General features: G+C 36.2%; 1 protein-coding gene and 1 non-coding gene across 2 annotated transcripts in view; both read left to right on the top strand.

The window, feature by feature from the left end:
• LOC138716178 (ATP-binding cassette sub-family G member 1) overlaps positions 1–19,931 on the top strand; it is a 126,172-nt gene that overhangs the window by 19,749 nt on the left and 86,492 nt on the right. The gene's annotated exons all lie outside the window — the stretch shown is intronic.
• Positions 17,923–17,994, top strand: TRNAY-GUA (transfer RNA tyrosine (anticodon GUA)). Its single transcript has one exon. It is a non-coding gene; the product is annotated as a tRNA-Tyr (tRNA).

The following is a 19,931-nucleotide window of genomic DNA, read 5'->3' as shown; positions in this document are numbered from 1 at the left end:
ACCTAATATTATTTGAAATATATTAACATTCTATGTATTTTAGTTTAATTCTGCTACACAGTTTATTTCAGTGTTTAATTAATAGTTCATAGTATTTTGTTGTTTAATTTGTAAATAACTTTTGTATACATGTAACTCTCATCTAAATCAAATTGTTGGATTCTTTGTAAGTTCATGCATATGTATATACACTTTTTGCTGGTTGAGTGGAAGAAAAGGCCTTACGGCCTTAACTCTGCCAGCTAAAATAAATCATTATTATTATTATTATTATTATTATTATTATTATTATTATAAAATGTAACTTAATACATTAAATATTAACATAGTAATGGGCTATTTCATTTGAAGTGTTGGACAAACATATAAAAATAATTAATTGACCTCTCATGAAGCTTCTATAGTATTCACTGTGTGGATCGTATCATTTATTACTACATTTTATGTAAAACGTGAACAGAGTTTAAGAGCAGTTACCAATAAATCTCTTGCTGAGAACGACTTTTTTATGTCAAGGTTGCAGAGAACGTGTATTTACGCGGAAAATCACGAAATACATTTTTACAGCATTTCTGTACCTCTTCTTTATGCTTCATTAATGAAAAATAAAGAGATATTTTAGGTGTCATATTTTGGACCACCCGGTATACAGGAAATTGAAATATTTTTTCAGTTTACTTAAGATTTACGCAAGCTCTTTTTGTTGGACTTGTTTGCCTGTTCTTGTGAAAACATTATTTCTTCGAATGCAGTAACGTTCCTTGCTTGTGTTTCTCCACCTCAAATAAAACAATTGCTCAGCAGAAAATAACATCCACACTCATGGACTTCGATGCAGATACCTTACAAGTAGCGATAAACGTCACAAATGCAATCTAATGACGTATGCTTTAGATTTTTGCTCTAGTTGAATGGAATTCAAAGTACTAATGAGGAAAATATAAGACGCGATAATCTATAAGAGTACTTAATGCACTTTGTCACTGAAGGCTGCTTGCTAACACTTCAAGATATAGATAAGGATTTTTCTAGGCTCCTATACGATAGTGTGAGGAATTCAATTTCGGTGTTGGCAGCACTTGAAAGGCAGAATTAAGAACAATATAATAACCAGGGAAAGGATTTATATGTAAATACATATTTACTTATAAAGCTAATATAATTTATATTTTGCATTATCTTTATGTTTCACAATGTGTAGGGTTGAAAAATCCTACTTTTATTTTCCATATTTTTCCATATTTTAGAGTTTAGTACATATTTTCGTTAATTTCCATATATTTTCCATATTTCATATAAAACAGTCCATATTATATTAGGTTTAACAATAAAACAAAACAAAATTCCATTAACTTTTAAAAATACATTTCAACAATAGAGATTTAAACACATGTTCAGTAATCCCTTTAACATCAGAGTTATTTGAAAATTAGCAGTCCTATCAACAATGGGAAAGTAAGTTACAAAACTGTATTAATTTAATTTAAAATTTTTAACAGACTTCAGTTGTGCAGCTCAACAGTTAAATGCCAGTCAGAGTACAGATAGGTTCAGTTTTGTAAATCATACTATAAAGACGGTAAATATGCCAAAAGTACGTCATTCAGTCAATTTAAAATCAAAACTAACAAGTTACATTTCAGAATTTAAAGAAGATGGTTTATCAACTGACAATAAAATATTATTTTGTAATTTGTGTCAGTGTGCAGTATCATCTACACAAAAGTTCCTGGTGCAACAACACATTACAACTAGTAAACATCAGGCCAACAAACAACTAAATTCCAAGCAGAGACAATTGTTTTTAACACAACCAACAACATCGAATGTAAGATCTGAGTTTAACATCGACCTGTGCCGTTCTCTCATCTCTGCTGATATTCCTCTCTACAAACTAAAGAATAAGGTCTTCAGGGAATTCCTTGAAAAATATACTCAACATACAATCCCGGATGAGTCAACACTTAGGAAGACGTATGCTCCATCCATCTACGATGAGACAATACAGAAGATAAGAGATGAAATTAAAGATAGTTCAATTTGGGTTTCCATTGATGAGACTCCCGACAAAGAAGGTAGACTTGTTGGTAATGTAGTTATCGGTTTGTTAAGTGAACAATATTCTGAACGAATTCTTTTACATTGTGATGTTCTAGAAAAGTGCAATAACAAAACTATAGTTAAACTGTTCAACGAAGCTATGGGTATCCTGTGGCCAAAGGGTATTATGTACGATAATGTGTTATTCTTTATTAGCGATGCTGCCCCTTATATGGTCAAAGCTGGACAAGCATTATCTGTTGTATATCCTAAATTGACTCATTTTACTTGTGTGGCGCATGCATTTCATCGTGTGGCAGAAGTGGTCAGAGACAATTTCCCTAAAGTAGATTTGTTGATTTCATCAGTGAAAAAAGTATTTCTCAAAGCTCCCAGTAGAGTTAACGTGTTGAAAGAAATGTACCCTGAAATTCCATTGCCACCAAAGCCAATTTTAACTAGATGGGGTACATGGCTAGAAGCAGTTGAATATTATGCCGAACATATAGACTCTATTAACAATGTTCTCCTTGCATTGGACTCTGAAGATGCAGTCTCAATTGATACTGCGAAAACAGTTACCTGTGACATAAGTGTGAAGAATGACTTAGCTCACATTCAGCATACATTTTCATGCATCATAAAAACGCTCAAAAGTCTCCAAAATAGGCACCTTTCACTATCTGAAAGTTTTGAAATTATAAATAGTACTGTGGAACAACTGAATCGTGGTAGAGGTAAAGTTGCAGATGCAGTAAGAGCTAAGGTGGACACTGTACTTTCAAAAAACCCTGGATATGAAGAACTACAAAAGGTTGTTGCTGTGATGAGTGGTGAATCAACAGTGAAGATTAACTTGGACTTATCCCCAGCAGACATTGTGAAATTGAATTATGTACCAGTTACTTCTTGTGACGTCGAACGCTCTTTTAGTCAGTATAAATCTATCCTCAGAGACAATAGAAGAAGATTCACTTTTCAGCACTTGAAAGAAATGTTTGTAACCTATTGTTATGGTAACAGACAATAAAAATTGTGTTTTGTTGAAACTACATTGGAAGATAAGGTACGTCCATTATATTTTTTGTTTAGTTTGATTAAAATGTACCAATATTTAACGTACATAGTCATTTTTTTATAATTTTAAGTCCATATTTAATTCCATATTTTGGTAAAAATCCATATTTAATTCCATATTTTGGTAAAAATAACTACATATATATTTACATATTTCATATATTTTTAGTCCATATAAATCCGTTCCCTGATAATAACAATAGAGAAAGTTACACAACGCAGCACGTATTCTTCACCTAACATAATTAATAACATTAAATCCAGACATTTGAGATGAACAGGGCGTGTAGCACGCACGGTTGAATCCAGAAATGAAAAGATTAGAAAATAAGTCCAACTCTGTATGGCGTTCAGAAGTCCACCTTTGTAGGTCATTCTCTTTGTAGTGAAAAGGAGAAAAAATGAAATCCAACTTTTTCGGCGTTCATTTTGTAGTGAAGAGGAGAAGAAAATGGAATCCAACTCTTTACACTGTTCGTTTTGTAGTGAAGAGGAGAAGAAAATGGAATCCAACTCTTTACGGCGTTCGTTTTGTAGTGAAGAGGAGAAGAAAATGGAATCCAACTCTTTACACCGTTCATTTTGTAGTGAAGAGGAGAGGAAAATGGAATCCAACTCTTTACACTGTTCGTTTTGTAGTGAAGAGGAGAGGAAAATGGAATCCAACTCTTTACGGCGTTCGTTTTGTAGTGAAGAGGAGAGGAAAATGGAATCCAACTCTTTACACCGTTCGTTTTGTAGTGAAGAGGAGCAGAAAATCGAATCCAACTCTTTACGACGTTCATTTTGCAATGAAGAGGAGAAGAAAATGGAAGCCAACTCTTTACAGCGTTCATTTTGTAGCGAAGAGGAGAAGAGAATGGAATCCAACCCTTTATGGCATTCATTTTGTAGTGAAGAGGAAGAGAAAATGGAATCCAACCCTTTCCAGCGTTCATTTTGTAGGAAGAGGAGACGAAAATGGAAACCAACCCTTTACTGCGTTCATTTTATAGTGAAGAGGAGAAGAAAATGGAATTCAACTCTTTACGGCGTTCGTTTTGTAGTGAAGAGGAGAAGAAAATGGAATCCATCTCTTTACACCGTTCGTTTTGTAGTGAAGAGGGGAAGAAAATGGAATCCAACTCTTTACGGCGTTCGTTTTGTAGTGAAGAGAGGAAGAAAATGGAATCCAACTCTTTACACCGTTCGTTTTGTAGTGAAGAGGAGCAGAAAATGAAATCCAACTCTTTTCAACGTTCATTTTGTAGGAAGAGGAGACGAAAATGGAAACCAACCCTTTACTGCGTTCATTTTATAGTGAAGAGGAGAAGAAAATGGAATCCAACTCTTTATAGCATTCATTTTATAGTGAAGAGAGAAATAAAATGGAATACAACCCTTTGTAGAGAAGAGGAGAAGAAAATGAAATCCAACTTTTTCGGCGTTCATTTTGTAGTGAAGAGAAAAAGAAAATGGAATCCAACTCTATACGGCGTTATTTTTGTAGTGAAGGGAAAAAGAAAATGGAATCCAAGTCTTTACGACGTTCTTTTTGTGGTGAAGAGGAGAAGAAAATGGAATCCAACTCTTAACGGCGTTCATTTTGTAGTGGAGAGGAAAAGAAAATGGAATCCAACTCTATACGGCGTTATTTTTGTAGTGAGGGGAAAAAGAAAATGGAATCCAACTCTTTACGGCGTTCTTTTTGTAGTGAAGACGAGAAGAAAATGGAATCCAACTCTTAACGGCGTTCATTTTTGTAGTGAGGGGAAAAAGAAAATGGAATCCAACTCTTTACGGCGTTCTTTTTGTAGTGAAGACGAGAAGAAAATGGAATCCAACTCTTTACGACGTTCATTTTGTAGTGAAGAGAAAAAGAAAATGGAATCCAAGTCTTTACAGCGTTCATTTTGTAGTGAAGAGAAAAAGAATATGAAATCCAACTCTTTACGGCGTTCTTTTTTAAGTGAAAAGGAGAATATGGAATCCAACTCTTTACGGCGTTCTTTTTGAAGTGAAAAGGAGAATATGGTATCCAACTCTTTACGGCGTTCTTTTTGAAGTGAAAAGGAGAATATGGAATCCAACTCTTTACGGCGTTCTTTTTGAAGTGAAGAGGAGAAGAAAGTGGAATCCAACTTTTTACGAAGTAGCCTACTTTTTGAAGTGAAAATGATGGGAAAAGGAACTTTAACTCTTCACGGTGATACATTTTTAAGTTACAATGAGAAGAAAAGGAAATCCAATCCTTTTTAAATGAAAAAGAGCAGAAAAGAAAGGAATTGAACTATTTACAGCGTTATTTTTAAAGTGGAAATGAGAAGAAAAAGGAATTCAAGTGTAGGCCCATATGTTGTTTCTTTTAAAGTGAAATTGAAGAAAAGGAATCCAAACTTTGTCCGACGTTATTTTTGTAGTGAAAAAGAGCAGAGAAAGGAATTCACCTTAATACTGTTTTTTTTTTCAAAGTGAAAATGAGCAGAAAAATGAATAAAATTCTTTACGACGTTCTTTCTGAAGTGAAAATGAGCATAAAAGGGAATTTAGTTCTATAGCCTACGACATTTCTTTTTAAAGTTAAAATGAGCAGAAAAATGAGTCCAAGTCTTTGTGGCGTCCTTTTTTGAAGTGAAAGTTATTAGAAAAGGAAGTGCAAATCTTTGCGGCGTTCTTTTTGAAGTGAAGGTTAGTAGAAAAGAAAATGCAACTCTATACGACGTTCTTTTATGTTAATGAGCAGAAAAGAAGAATCCGTCTCTTTACGGCGCCTTTGTTTAAATGAAAGTGGAGAGAAACGTGAATTCAACCCTATACGGCGTTCCTTTTTAAAGTTAAAATTAGCAGAAATATGAATCCAACTCTTTGCTGCGTTTTTTTAAGTGAAAGTAGACAGGAAAGGAAATCCAACTCTTCACGGCGTTTCTTTTGAATTGAAAATGAGGAGAAAGTGAAATTATTTTATTTTAAACCGTTCAACCTGAAGTGAAAAGAAAGGGAAGCAAATTAAATCTTAGTTTTCATTTCGAAGTGGCAAAAAAAAAAATACAATACAAAGTTACTGGATCTACAAATATAATTCTCGCGTTTGGATCCTTCGTTTTCATTTGAAGGAAGGGAACATGAAATCGTATTCTTTAGGATCATTAAAAATTACCAGGATCAGTAAATTAGGTTTAGCCAATAATTGCAACGATCTTAATGAACAGGTTTATTTTTTTTTCTCCAACTCGTTATCCGAAGACGAAGGTATACCTAATTTTGGAAACATTTTTGAATATATTTCCGCAGTAAAAAGTCGAATCTGAGCGTGTATTAAAGTTTTGTAAACAAATTCTGACTACCAAAGTATTATAGTATCTGTAAGACTTCGCGAATTTAGAGGCCTACCCAAAGAAGTATTCCAATTAAAGACTGTGTTGTCTCAAGGCCACCTACATAACATGAATGACATACTTTCGTGTATGAGAAAGTGTTTAATTAATGGTTAAGTTGTTTGAAACGTTGTTGATATTTACGTAATGTAACTACTAACTAGTCATTTATGCATTTTCAAACTACAGATGATAATTATGCGGTGTCTTTTTATTAATTAGGGGAGAGTTGGGTAGTATCGGACATCGAGTAATATCGGACAGTGAGTTTCTTTCATCTTCCACCAGATGATAGTACCTGAATGACATGGTTACGTTTCTGTGATGTCGCAGTAAACTGCACACACGTTTCAGGTATATGACCTAAAAGAAGGTAATTTACACACATGTAATTTGCACACACCGATTTTGTATATGTAATCTGCACACTCAAATAACCCAGGTAATATGAACAGGATGTAAATTGCACACAGAGCTACAGTGGTATATAGACTATTTACTTTGACTATTACACTCTTACTACGTCATATTACTTTTGACCAATAAAACGGTACTAAAGGACGTATTTCAACCAATCATGGCTGCTTATCGCACAATTTTATCGCGTCCCTAGCATTTGTGTTACAATATTCACTGTTTAAACACTCTGAACGATCTGCCTGTTTTAAATCTCGTATATGAATTATTTTCTCGGAACATTTTAGTGATTAATAGTTGTGTTCCCATTATAACTACTAGAATATAGGCAATCTTTTGAACAAATCCTGCTGGCTGTCCCGAGCGCTCACGGAAATACCCGATTCGAACTTAGTCTCTCAGCCACCGACCACTTTCATTTTGACCAAGTGTACAGTTGTGGCAAAAAAAAAAAACCGGACCGACCCTTGTAGCTGATTTCAGAGCCTTGTTCACTCCAGAGCACGATAGACTGGTAAATAAGACTTTCGTGGTTCGAATCCTGCCTGCGGAGGAAACTTTTTTTGTTCCTTATTAAAATTTATTCCCAATACTTTTCGATTACTGGTAAAATTCATGTTCTGGGAATAATAAGTTAATTAAGTAGTAAAATACTGTATTGCTGCAATCGAAAAGTATTGGGAATAAATTAAATATTCATTATATGAGGTCTCGCCATCCTCATTGAATATTACACGACTACTATGAAGTAGTCAATGTGTATTATCACCATTAAATCGAGAAAAATTCGTTCAGGCACCGGTAATCGAACCCGGGACCTCTCAGCTCTGCGCGCTGAAGGCTCTTTCCAACTGAGCTATGCCGGGACACGATCCACGGTGCCGGTCGAACTCCTCTCATTGTATTGTTTTACGGCCTACTACCTGCATTTAAACCTATGTAAGTCAATATGCAGGAGCGCATATTTAAATTACTTTTGTGCGAGATCGTGCGTATTTGCTTGTTTTCCGCACAGAACCAATACGCGGTAAGTGTGAAATACCACATTCAGTATTCCCAACGTAACACACATAACAATTTCCCTCTTCTTACCGCTTAAGCGCGACATTCATTTTATTGCTTTAGGCTTTTAACATATTATTTTTAGAGACGTTTAACATAGTAATAATTATAAATTGGAAACTTACCACTGCAATTTCACCTAAATTGCAATGTTAATTACTGTTTTTAAATATTTGCAAAAATTAAGTAAAGTCTACTACTCCACGAAACTTATTGCATTCCTGATACAAGTAACATTAAGGAAGCCGTGAAAAAATCAACAAAATTCCAGATGCTGATGTTATTACTGCAATATGTTATATAAATAATATTGTTAAAATATTAAAATGAAAAATAAATCATTACATAACCTTACCGTTTGTTTTAAGTTCGCATTTATAGACTGGGGGGAAAAAAAAGACAGACGTATATCACGGCCTGCTGGAATATAGTAAACACAGAAAACATTTTATAGCAACAATGTTGAAGAAAGATATTTTCGTGTTCTGAAGTTGCCGTCATTAAACTGAAACCAACATAGAGATTTCATTGCAACTAATTAGAAATTCGTCTTTCAGGTATGTAATAAACGATCTTCGCACAAAATAATGTACGATACACGAGCGGTATGTTTGTTTTCATGTTCTCGGAAATTAAAAAAGCTCAATTACGTTTCGCTTTTTCAATCTTTTCCTCGACCATGAAAACGTCAACATACCGCTCTTGTAACGTATATTACTATTGTGGCCATATTCAACAACAGTTTGCGATAACTGTAAAAATTTAATACATTAAATATTCATTACATGAGGTCTCGCCATCCTCATTGAATATTAACATGAGTACTATGAAGTAGTCAATGTGTATTATCACCATTAAATCGAAATGTATTAAATGTTTACAGTTATCATAAACTTTTGTTGAATATGACCACAAAAGTTATTTAAATATGCACTCCTGCATATTGACTTACATAGGTTTAAATGCAGGTAGTAGGCCGTAAAACAGTACAATGAGAGGAGTTCGACCGACACCGTGGATCGTGTCCTGCCATAGCTCAGTTTGAAAGAGCCTTCAGCGCGCAGAGCTGAGAGGTCCCGGGTTCGATTCCCGGTGCCGGAACGAATTTTTCTCGATTTAATGGTGATAATATTGGGAATAAGTTTAAATTGCATTTCCTGTATGGTATTTATCTCATTCTTTTCGTATTTGTGCTTTTTGTAATTGTATCTGTAATTTTACTTCCATTTCTTATTTGCTTCTTCTCTCTGCATTTGTATTCTGGTGGTGTGGTAGAGAAGGCGTGAAGGCTTTAACTCCACCAGATTAAATGAAATAAATAAATGTAGCAGAAATTTTTAGAAAAGGTTAGTAAAATTACTATGTAGATGACTTACTTACTTACTTACTGGCTTTTAAGGAACCCGAAGGTTCATTGCCGCCCTCACATAAGCCCGCCATTAGTCCCTATCCTGAGTAAGATTAATCCAGTCTGTATCATCATATTCCACCTCCCTCAAATTCATTTTAATATTATCTTCCCATCTACGTCTCGGCGTCCTCAAAGGTTTTTTCCCCTCTGGCCTCCCAACTAACACTCTATATGCATTTCTGGATTCGTCCATACGTGCTACATGCCCTGCCCATCTCAAACGTCTGGATTTTATGTTCCAAATTATGTCAGGTGAAGGATATAATGCGTGCAGTTCTGCGTTGTGTAACTTTCTCCATTCTCCTGTAACTTCATCCCTTTTAGCCCCAAATATTTTCCTAAGAACCATATTCTCAAAAACCTTCAATCTCTGTTCCTCTCTGAAAGTGAGAGTCCAAGTTTCACAACCATACAGAACAACCGGTAATATAACTGTTTTATAAATTCTAACTTTCAGATTTTTTGACACCAGACTAGATGACAAAAGCTTCTCAACCGAATAATAACAGGCATTTCCAATATTTATTCTGTGTTTAATTTCCTCCCGAATATCATTTATATTTGTTACTGTTGCTCCAAAATATTTGAATTTTTCCACCTCTTCGAAGGATAAATCTCGAACTTTTATAGTTCCATTTCGTACAATATTCTGGTCACGAGACATAATCATATACTTAGTCTTTTCGGGATTTACTTCCAACCCTATCTCTTTACTTGCTTCAAGTAGAATTTCCGCGTTTTCTTTAATCGTTTGAGGATTTTCTCCTAACATATTCACGTCATCCGCATAGACAAGAAGCTGATGTAACCCGTTCAATTCCAAACCCTCTCTGTTATCCTGAACTTTCCTAATGGCATATTCTAGAGCGAAGTTGATGTATGTAGATGACTACAAAAAATTGTTGGAGCACGTCCAGAGAAGGCTAGATAATAAACAAATTTTATTACAAACCTGTACAAAGACCAAGTCAAGGTTGACCTCACACAATGTGAAAGGGATGAGCCTGGATCAGATTTAGACGTAATGAGTAAAGAGAACAAGAAGAATGTAAATAGGATAATAAAACGAATTTATTATCGTACCAAGACCCTGAAGAATTTTAAAGTACGTATAGTAAAAGTTTTAAAAAATCTTTAAAACTTTTATAAACTTCACTGTGTTAAAATGTTAAAAAGGAAGAAATTTTTAAAGTTCTTACAATTTTAAACTTCTATCATATTTTAAGTGCTAGGGCATTCGAAAAGTAACGACAACATAGTTACTGTTTCACACTAAATTTATTCAGGTTACTTTTGACATCACATACTTCAATTGAATCACTAAATTCGAAAAGGGAATAAGTCACCTTCAGTTAGTTCTGAGAAAAACACAAATAAGTTCTGCGCACAGCGAAATATAAACAAATTGCATTGAAAATATTTCTATGAACCAATCGTGACCACACAAGATATTTATGTAAAAAAAATTGTATATTTCTCAATTTAACCCGCCCTATAGAAACAATTTTTGTGTGTGAACTTGTTCCCCTTTCATATCTAACGAAATGTACTGTAAAAAATATTAAATTATCTCCATTATTCAAATCAAAAGCTTTATTGTATACCGATTTATGAACAACAGTAGAGTGTAGTACATAGAGACATTGAAAGCTTTCGGTTATTACATAAACCAAAAAAAAACTTTGTGTAGGGACTTGTTCCCCTTTCATATCTAACGAAATATATTGTACAAATATTAAACAAAATGTATCGGACAATGTGTTGCATAGGCCTTTTCTACAGGCAGATTGGGAATAACATTTTTCCTTAACAAGAGCTCAAATGTGTGAGAGATCAAACCATCAATGTTCTCATATGCCACAATTCTGCCAGGATATGAGCTCTCATACACACACATGAAATAATGTAAAATATTAAAATTTATCATTTTATGGGTGGGGATGCTTCGTCCAATGGACTGTATTAAAAATGGATTCTTCTTAAAGTATCGTGGCCACCAAACTTTGTAGTTTGTATTGAAGTTCGAATCCAAGTAAGTGACTAAAATTTCCCAGAGAACTAGATTCAGCTATGAGCTTGGTGTAATCTATTGGTACGTACACTCTGCCTTCCCTTCGCAGCTTGCGCTTTATGACACCGAAAGCCCTACCGCAGGGTAAGGAAGAGTGCCCACGTACTGGATAATACTGAACTATTTTACAGAACCTTCCAGTGGCAGCTAATGTTACTAAGAAACGAGCTACTGTGTGATAGCGATTTTGTTCTGGAACACTGTCAGTAAATACATACAGATATTTCAAATTAATAGGAATATTGCTTTGAATGTAGTCATTCAAGAGAGTGCAAACCCCATTGGACCCTTTTCTGCCGAGACCCTCATGATACGAGTAGAATTGGGATTTTCCTGTTTTAAGATTTTTTTATACCAAACACAAAACACCAAAGTTGTCTAAAGTAAAATATCTCTAGGACCGGAATGTGAGGCAACACTTTCTTCGTTTTGCAGGACTTGAAGAAGTACTATTTTCATCGTTTGACGCCATTTTACTCACGATACATATTTTTCCTCTAGATGGCAGGAACAACAAACTTGAATTCCTTATGAGAAGGGAACAAGTCGTGGACTAAGCCCCTTTTCAAAGTAAACATGAAAACTAAAGTGTTGAAGTCTAGACTAAGGAGATGCGGGACCTGTTCCCTTTTCATGCAGAATGAAAGAGCATGCCTAAATTAGTATGACTACAGTCTTAACTCATTTTTGCCAAAACTGTGACTTATTCCCTTTTCATATTTCGTGATTCAATTATAATCTCCTTCCATATCAACAATAAACGTAAAGGTATCCCCGTCACACGCTATGAAGGCACTTAGGGGGCATGCTTTCCATGACCTCGGCACTAGAATGAGGTGGTGTGGTCGGCACCACGCTCTGACCGCCTTTTACCCCCGGGAAAGACCCGGTACTCAATTTTATAGGAGGCTGAATTAACCTCGGGGCCGTTCTGAAAGTTTGGCAACGAGAAAAAATCCTGTCACCACCTGGGAACCCGGACCTTCCAATCCGTAGTCAGCTGCTCTACCAATTGAGCTACCCGGCCGCCCCATGTCAACAATACATTGACAAATTCTTGGAAGACCGCGGACTCCATCTGCAGCAGCATTTCTGGATATCTCTCTGAGTGATCAATCTAAAACTCTTCGGATGCCAACTCTTGATTGAAAGCCAATGCCTCGCTTCCACCCAACTTGCAACAGTTCAGTATGGTAGGACTTCTCTCCCACAGGCTTCTTATATGCCCTAAAGCACTGAGTTGTAGGTTTTTCTCTTGCAAATTGGATTTTTATGAAGCATCTTTGTTCGTACCTTTAGGGCTGTATTGTTTACTACAAATCAAAAACAGCCACTGTATTTACAAAATATGGCTACTTCGAGACTTTCAATATTGCATATTGATTAAATAATCGTTGCTCTATTACGTAGCACAAGATTTCAATGATCACCGCTAGGAGCACTGATTTACAGCATGGTTGCCATTATTTATCGAATGCCCTAGTATTAGCCTATATTTACTTACTTACTTACGGCTTTTAAGGAACCCGGAGGTTCATTGCCGCCCTCATATAAGCCCGCCATTGAGCAAGATTAATCCAGTCTCTATCATCACATCCCACCTCCCTCAAATCCATTTTAATATTATCATCCCATCTACGTCTCGGCCTCGCCAAAGGTCTTTTTCTCTCCGGTCTCCCAACTAACACTCTATATGCATTTCTGGATTCGCCCATACGTGCTACATGCCTTGCCCATCTCAAACGTCTGGATTTAATGTTCGTAATTATGTCAGGTGAAGAATACAATGCGTGCAGTTCTGCGTTGTGTAACTTTCTCCATTTTCCTGTAATTTCATCCCTCTTAGCCCCAAATATTATTCTCAAACACCCTTAACCTATGTTCCTCTCTCAAAGTGAGTATTAGCCTATAAGGGTTACAAAATGAATCGATATCAAGAGAAATATAGGCCTAAAGAATGATTTTTTCTGCAGTGCAAAAAAGCTAAATTTCATTTTATTTTTTTTTGGGTGCACAGCTATTATGCATGTATTAAAAATAATAGCACGATTCACAACACGATAAAGACTGAATTTTCTTCAATAATTGCAAAACGTTTCAGAAAGTATGTGTCATCTATCTGATTTATCCTTCGAAGAGTTGGAAAAATTCAAATATCTTGGAGCAACAGTAACAAATATAAATGACACTCGGGAGGAAATTAAACACAGAATAAATATGGGAAATGCGTGTTATTATTCGGTTGAGAAGCTTTTATCATGTAGTCTTCTGTCAAAAAATCTGAAAGTTAGAATTTATAAAACAGTTATATTACCGGTTGTTCTTTATGGTTGTGAAACTTGGACTCTCACTTTGAGAGAGGAACATAGGTTAAGGGTGTTTGAGAATAAGGTGCTTAGGAAAATTTTTGGGGCTAAGAGGGATGAAGTTACAGGAGAATGGAGAAAGTTACACAACACAGAACTGCACGCATTGTATTCTTCACCTGACATAATTAGGAACATTAAATCCAGACGTTTGAGATGGGCAGGACATGTAGCACGTATGGGCGAATCCAGAAATGCATATAGACTATTAGTTGGGAGGCCGAGAGGTAGATGGGAAGATAATATTAAAATGGATTTGAGGGAGGTGGGATATGATGATAGAGACTGGATTAATCTTGCTCAAGATAGGGACCAATGGCGGGCTTATGTGAGGGTGGCAATGAACCTCCGGGTTCCTTAAAAGCCAGTAAGTAAGTACTTGCGCCACTTTTCCCGAGCACTACAGAATTCTAGTTACTTGAAAAGTGTGAACGAGGCTTTACCCAGCAATTCTGCTTCAATTGGTTGAGGGAAAACTGTGCAAAAACCTCAACCAGATATTTTATCCGAACCAGGATTTGAACCTGGGCCCTCTCGTTTCACGGTCAGATATGCTAACCGTTACTCCACAGTGGTGGATATGAATATGTGTCATCTTTGTAAGTAATTTGTTGTTATTCATGGAATTTGGATTTCTTTACTTCTAAGCTTTGCAGTTGCTATAGTTACGTAAATGTCACGTGTTTTGTTTTATGCTCTTGCACTTCTTGTACCACTCCTTTTCTCGCATGCCATTTGATGCGGCAAGTTTAGGTCATGGCCGCGGAACATGTTCTTCTATCCAAACTGGTACCATATAGTACTTGAAGATTGTAGTAAAACAGGTATCTCTTATTACTCGTATTTAATAGCCTATATGGGTACAAGATTAGCCATTAAAGAAGTAAAAGCAAGAGTGTATTGATATACGTATCAGTTCCAAACTCGTTAGCTGTACATCTACTATATGAGTAATTGAACGCATAGCTATGTACACTTGCAGAAAAAAAATGATCCCCCCGAACTTTGTAAATTCCAGATACAAACACATTATGCATGCTCAGTACTCAAAGCGGGGTACACATGAGATCGCTTTGGTAGTTATTGAAATTCATTTTATTCCGATTGTTTTTATTGCTTATTTTACGACGTTTTATCAACTGCTATGGTTATGTAGCGTCTAAATGAGATGAAGGTGATAATGCCAGCTAAATGAGTCCAGAGTCCAGCGCTGAAAATGACCCAGCATTTACTCTTTATTGGTTGAGGGAAAACCCCGGAAAAAAACTCAACCAGGTTACTTGTCACAACCAGAATTTGAACCCGGGCCCATTCGTTTCACGGTCAGACTTGCTATTATTATTATTATTACTATTATTATTATTACAACTACTACTACTTACAAATGGCTTTTAAGGAACCCGCAGGTTCATTGCCGCCCTTACTTAAGCCCGCCATCGGTCCCTATCCTGTGCAAGATTAATCCAGTCTCTATCATCATATCCCACCTCCCTCAAATCCATTTTAATATCCGCCCATCTACGTCTCGGCCTCCCTAAAGGTATTTTTCCCTCCGGCCTCCCAACTAACACTCTATATGCATTTCTGGATTCGCCCATACGTGCTACATGCCCTGTCCATTTCAAACGTCTGGATTTAATGTTCCTAATTATGTCAGGTGAAGAATACAATGCGTGCAGTTCTGCGTTGTGTAACTTTCTCCATTCTCCTGTAACTTAATCCCTCTTAGCCCCAAATATTTTCCTAAGAACCTTATTCTCAAACGCCCTTAATCTCTGTTCCTCTCTCAAAGTGAGAGTCCAAGTTTCACAAACATATAGAACAACCGGTAATATAACTGTTTTATAAATTGTAACTTTTAGATTTTTGGACAGCAGACTAGATTACAAAAGCTTCTCAATCGAATAATAACACGCATTTCCCTATTTATTCTGCATTTAATTTCCTCCCGAGTGTCATTTATATTTGTTACTATTGCTACAAGATATTTGAATTTTTCCACCACTTCGAAGGATAAATCTCCGATATTTATGTTTCCATTTCGTACAATATTCTGGTCACGAGACATAATCATATACTTTGTCTTTTCGGGATTTACTTCCAAACCGATCGCTCTACTTGCTTCCAGTAAAATTCCCGTGTTTTCCCTAATCGTTTGTGGATTTTCTCCTAACATATTCACGTCATCCGCATAGACAAGAAGCTGATGTAACCCGTTCAATTCCAAACCCTGTCTGTTATCCTGAACTTTCCTAATAGCATATTCTGGAGCGAAGTTAAAAAGTAAAGGTGATAGTGCATTATTATTATTATTATTATTATTATTATTATTATTATTATTATTATTATTATACTGATGGTCTCCTTAGAGTCTTCAGGAACGAGGTAGACAGACACTCTGTTAGCTCACATAATTTATCTGATTTCAGATATCTATAACTCTAAGATGACGTCTTCGAATTTCGAGAAATGTATTAGGCCTACAAGATACAGCTAGTCAGGCCTTCTTACATGGGCGTAATCCTTCTTATATCTTGATCACGAAGCGTAATAAAGGGCGAAGATTATGCTCAAAGATTAGAAATGTTCAAAATATCGCTATCTCAGTTTAAACTATAAGTGAAAGTAAAGCAAGCGATGAATTTCAAAATTTATACGACTTCATAAATCTGACTGGGATGAAGAATATGAGAGTACGAACGTGACACTTGAAGTAGACATGGAGAAGGCATTTGATAAGACGTGATTAAGCTTAGATGGACGTACACAAATAAAATTGGATTGGAGGGAAAGTAAATAGCCATACTCAGGGACACCTGCAAGGGGAGTACAGAGTTTTCGTGGGGAAAGGGTGATTAATTATAATGGGAAACTAGTATGTATGTATTTATTTATTTTATTTTATTGGGTTATTTTACGACGCTTTATCAACATCTAGGTTATTTAGCGTCTGAATGAAATGAAGGTGATAATGCCGGTGAAATGAGTCCGGAGTCCAGCACCGAAAGTTACCCAGCATTTGCTCGTATTTGATTGAGGGAAAGCCCCGGAAAAAACTTCAACCAGGTAACTTGCCTCGACCGGGATTCGAACCCGAGCCACCTGGTTTCGCGGCCTGACGCGCTGACCGTTACTCCACAGGTGTGGAATGTATGTATGTATATATGTATGTATGTTTGCTTTAACTAATCTTCGTAAGTGGAAAATATATTACATAAAATTTAATGCAATTTATGACTTTGTTAGTTGCTGTGACACTATTTTTAAAGTTCTTGTGCACAGGGCTTTTAAATTACACTAAACCTTAATTGAAATTTCTAGTAACTTTAATTTTTTGCTTTATTTTCATACAAAAAGATGAGATAAGATATTTATATCTTCTAAACTACTAACGATACATTCATGATGTTTGGTACAAACATTCTTTAGGAGCCACCGGCTTAGCTCAGTCGGCTAAGGCGCTCGCCTGGCGACTTGGAGTTGCGCTTTGGACTGGTTACCTGCTTGGGTTTTTTCCGAGGTTTCCCCCAACCGTAAGGCGAATGTCAGATAATCTATGGCGAATCCTGGGCCTCATCCCGCCAAATGCCATCTCAATATGACCAATCCCATTGACATTAAATAACCTAGTAGTTGATACAGTAAAGTAAATCCGTGGCGCTACAGCCCAAGAAGGGTCAAGACCGACCAGCCGACTGCTGGCCTCACGTCCACATGCCGAAGCAGAGGTGGACGATCATCCAACCAGAATGGGGTTATCGTGTGGTTAGCACGATGATCCTCCCAGCCGTTATAGCTGGTTTGCGAAACTGGATTTTCGCTACCTATCGTAGCTCCCCAAGTGCATTACGATGCTGGGTGGGCACCGGTCCCATACACTGGCCGACATTTTATGAGAAAATGTCTTCCCCCATGAGGACTCGAACCAGCGCGTATTCCATAACGCGAGTCCTAGGCAGGATGCTTAGGATGAAAGAGTAATGGAACGGAGAAAAATTCTCTCCGGCGCCGGGATTTGAACCCGGGTTTTCAGCTCTACGTGCTGACGCTTTATCCACTAAGCCACACCGGATTCCAAGAGTTGGAACTTAAAACTGAGACGATTCTTCCGACGCCGGGGTGGAATCCGGTGTGGCTTAGTGGATAAAGCGTCAGCATGTAAAGCTGAAAACCCGGGTTCAAATCCCGGCGCCGGAGAGAATTTTTCTCCGTTCCATTATTCTTTCATCGTATGATAATGCAGAATATCTGCATGGAAATATCATATGTACTTCGGTACATTATAATAATATGTAGGATGCCTTAGACCACGACGCCACGGCGCGGGACAGTAGTTGATACGACATCGTTAAATATCCAACTAAAACACATTATTTAAGCTGTTAGGAAATTTTCTCTGTAATAGGAATTTGTCATTTTGTTGCATTTGAAAAATATTCCTCCATATTTCTAGAAAAGTAGCTCTAAAATTAATTCTTGAAATGTAATCACATATTTTAAAATTTTGAAAACGAATATCAAAATTATGTTCCAGATAGTATTTTAAAGAATGTGTTTATAGGAGCAAAATGTCAAGCAGATTTTGAATTTATGTTAAGAATGGCTGAGATATATGCATTTTAGTGAACCGCTGTATTCTGGTACTTTTTTTTTCTTTTCAAAATTTGGGCCCCAAAATTAGTTTTTGTTTTTTTTTTTTCCCCAAAATCTAATCTCGAATTTAAGTTGTAGCAGCGAAGACATTTCTACATACAAAAATGAAAAACGTGCATCAGTGATATTTCTACACATAAAAACGAAGAAAAATGTTCATCAATTTAAAAAAAAAAAAAAAAAAAAACACCATCTCCTCTTAACTGACACAAAATCGTTGTCATGGTTTCCTCCGGAAAGGATGTGGAGATATAGGACCCTTGTCATAGATTTACAAAACAAAGAAACTAACTAGAAACAAAAATTTTCATATCACTTAATACACACATTCATAAATTATCTCGAACGGGTTTCACTTGATCACGCTTCGTTTTTTTCGGTTATTTAACAACGTTGAATCGACTACGTTATTTAGCGTTGTTGGAAGGATTGGTGTTAGCGAGATGGTATTTGTCGAGATGAGATAGGATTTATTATGTGTTTACCCAACATTTACCTTACATTTGGGAAAAATCCTCAAAGAGGGAACCATTCCAGATAATCAATCAAGAGGGAATCGAACTCACGCTCGAGCGAAGCTCCAGATCAGCAGACAAACAGACCTATCACGTTTTGTGTGTTTGTCGATTTTTAATCTTTAAAATACTTTACTACATTCCTACTTGCAATGAACTCACGTTTCTCTAGGGATGAGGTCATGTAAACCAGTAAATGTTTATTTGACCATAGATAATCCGCGTTATTTACTGCTATAAAATTAGCTATCACTAAAAATATTACTACGTGTTTATGTATATGTATGACGTAAGAGTGAAATCAATACAGAGGGCAAAGTACATTTCAAAGTATATCGTTTCAAAACATGCTAAGAATTAATAAGAATAGAAAAAACATCATTGTTATTGCGATAATACTTAAATACGATTACATTTATTGTAGTTGCAAAGCTGCAACTGTTACAGACGTCACTTTTGTTTACAATAGGCCACGTTCAGTAAGAAACTAAAGTTCACAATCTGTGAATAATACTTAACTTCCCATTTTACGCAATAGCTGTTTGTCATAACACGATAATGGGGTGTTCTCGTTTCCATTGGGAATCATACCGTATTCTATTATTGAAATTTATTGTGGTTGTAGTCTTCAATGCTGTTAATAGATTCTTATCTATCTATCTATCTATCTATCTATCTATCTATCTATCTATCTATCTATCTATCTATCTATATATCTATCTATCTAGTCGCCCTGAGTAGCGTAGTTGGTATAGCGCTGGCCTTCTATGCTCGAGGTTGCAGGTTCGGTCCCGGCCGAGGTCAATGGTGTTTAAGTGTGCTTAAATGCGACAGGCTCATGCCAGTAGATTTACTGACATGTAAAAGAACTCCTGCGGGACAAAATTCCGACATACCGGCGACGCTGATATAACCTCTGCAGCTGCGAGCGTCGTTAAATAAATCATAATTTAAATTTTCTATCTG

Source organism: Periplaneta americana, chromosome 2 (genome assembly GCF_040183065.1).
Source record: "Periplaneta americana isolate PAMFEO1 chromosome 2, P.americana_PAMFEO1_priV1, whole genome shotgun sequence".
Taxonomy (NCBI): domain Eukaryota; kingdom Metazoa; phylum Arthropoda; class Insecta; order Blattodea; family Blattidae; genus Periplaneta; species Periplaneta americana.
This window is presented reverse-complemented; position numbering and strand designations above follow the sequence as displayed.